We start from the raw sequence: 2,929 nt of genomic DNA on the forward strand, positions 1-2,929 counted from the left end.
CGGGACATGCAAAAGGCAACCACATTTAATAGAAGGCGAAGCGCCACCTCACTAATACCGAAGAAAATATGGTGCTAGGTGACTAAAGATAGAAGATCAAAGGGTTCTCTTAATAAAGGCCATGTTTTTAGATCTACCTGGGATTAAGATCGAGAGTCTAGAATCAGTTATTTTCAAAATCGGCTCTTTAGCCAAAACAAAGAGAAACACAGTGAGACCATTGGTTCTACACAAGACATACATTGATACACGAATTACAAGTCTAGAACATCTTGATTGCTTTCAACACTTCTAGCCAAATAGCATCAGCTTCTGTGATCTGTTGTTTATCTTCTTCGGTTGATCCAGGAATGCTCTTGAGGCTACTTCGGATGGCTCTACCTTCTTTGACTTTAGCCAGCAGTTCCGGTTTCTTTTGTTGAATGGCATCAGGTATTTGAGCCAGGATGGACTTATGATGATTAATGGTAGCCTTCATGTTTCCTAGCTCCTTCTCAAGTTCTGCACGCTTGGCTTCTAGTCGAGACAATTCTAGGTCAACACTAAGGGAGGAGTTCTTCAAGTGATCAATCGATTGTGACAGTTCTTTGCCTCTTGCCTGTTTAAGTTCCCCTTGGCCAATAGAGTTTCATGATCAAATAGATTCCTATAAGCCTGTTTCACCTTCAAGACTTGATCTTCAAAGATGAAAAAAGGAGACAAGACTCTAGAGAGGGCTGTGGATGAATTACCCTTGATGGCCAAGAAGACTCTATGCATTGGACCAGCGTCTTGGACCAGATCGGCTATATTCTTTTCAAACATTGGTAGAACATCTCTTAGCTGATTTCTGGTCTCTTCTGTCAAGGTTCCCTTAGAAGAAGTGGCTGACAAACTGATTTCATCTTCATCAAAATACTCCTCAAGATTGAAAGAGTAACTCAGGGTTGTAAGATTGAGTGCCTGTGTATAAGGAAATCTTAATTAGGAGGTTTGAATTAGACTATAACAAATGAATGGCAAAGAGCATACATTACCTTCTCTGTAGTAGCCTCCATCTCAAAAGGAGGAACAGCTAATGTTGCACCAATAGCATCTGGTTGAATCGGCTTTGAGCCTTCAACATTGGTATCTACAATGTCAAATTATAGTTCATAATTATTGCAGAAGATTAAAGGGGACATCTAACTTCCTTACCATTAGTTGCACGTTGAGCTAGGGAATCAATAGGATCACCTTCGACGTCGATAGGATCATTAAGTGGACTATCAGGCTCCTGCTCTTGCATGGGTGTTTCCTTAGGAAGTATCTAGCATGGTAAGAGTCTAGATGAAGGATGGAAACCGAGTAAATCAAAAGGTCAAAGAAAATACTATGACAAGCATCAAGGATAAAACTCACATTTTCTACTATTATGGAAGCATTGGTTATTTCAATTGAAATCAGCTCCTTTTGAGGATCAGCCGATGAGTGTTTAGTTGGTGCTGAGTCAAATGCCTGCAATAGCAGTCCCGCACCTAGAGCGGGTTGGGACGCAATGCTTGATAACTATGAAGGAACAGGATCAGTAGTTGAATGACATTTTGAGAAGGAAGTGAATTGTTTACCCGAGCAGCTGATGATCTCATTCTACGGAGCCTCTTCCTAGTAGTGATTTTCTGGGTTGTCCCTTGAGCCACCTTATGCTTTGAAGAATGATATGTTACAACGGTGGAGGCAGCAGGAGTTTTCATAAAATTCTTCAGTGAAGGTGCAGCCGATCCCATTCTTGAAACTAGGCATGGAGGCTGGTAATCTATAGGATGCCCCTTCCTATCCAAGTTCAGAGGATCAAATTTAGCATCCTAAAAAAGTCGATTAGAACAGTTGGCAGAGGAAGTCATCAAGCGGTTTTCCTAAAAAGAAATGGCAAGTTACCTCTCTGTCAGTAGCAAATTCTCTATCTAGAGCTATACACAAAGAGTGAACCAACCCATAGAAAAGACGAGAGTGCCATTCTTGCCACCAGGAGTCAAAGAGAGTGGAAGAGAAGCTGACTCTGACCCAGTCATGCAAACAGAGGGAAGGAAGATCTGACCCCAACTGGAAAACTCTAGAGACTTCTAGTACTTCGCCGATATTTTCTCTTGGCTTTAATATGTTTTTGAAGAACAACTGAGGGGGAAGTTGACCAAAACCAAACTGGCGAGCCACAAAGGATGGATGATAAAACTCATAAGTTGGAAGATTGCCTGGAAGGAAGGAGCCTATAGCTATTTTGCCACAACCATGATGAAATTCGGCTAGAAGAACGCAGGGCTTGATGAAGGAATTAAAGATTGCAACTGCTGCCTCATCCAAACAGCCCGATTCAAATTAGAAGTTGAATGGGAAGATCAGCTCATCATTCTCATCCTCGTTATATGGTAGCCAAGTTAGGATGCCTACATCAAACCCTCTATAAACTTTTTGAAGAGATGGCCAATATCAATATCGATTGTTATGGCCGATGCAACTTCACCATAGATTGTACACTAACGGGTTCTTCCTTCTTCACCTCTATATTCCTCATCAAAGTTGGAGGAAGGGAAACTCAGATTTCTAAGATCAAGCCTTATAATCTTGTGCATGTACAGGTTAAGCCATAGTTGTATCAACCACCAGGGGCCACTGGTAGCATGCACTGGTTCATTCTTCAATAATTGGGCAGATACCTAGTACATCAGATGATAAGCGGCTCCTAACAGATACTTTCCGAGAGGGATGCCCTTGCCTACTGCTAGGTGCTTGGCCATAAGTTTATGATTATAAGTCAGGCCATAAGATGACCCATAGAAGATGAATCTCTCAAGCCACATGTTTAGGAAAGCTACATATTCCCTTTCACTAACATTGGATTCATCTCCGATATGGTTCAAAATGTAACTGGCCCATCCTATGCAGTCTTATATCTTAACTAATTTCTTGGATC

Source organism: Miscanthus floridulus, chromosome 1 (assembly GCF_019320115.1).
Source record: "Miscanthus floridulus cultivar M001 chromosome 1, ASM1932011v1, whole genome shotgun sequence".
NCBI lineage: Eukaryota > Viridiplantae > Streptophyta > Magnoliopsida > Poales > Poaceae > Miscanthus > Miscanthus floridulus.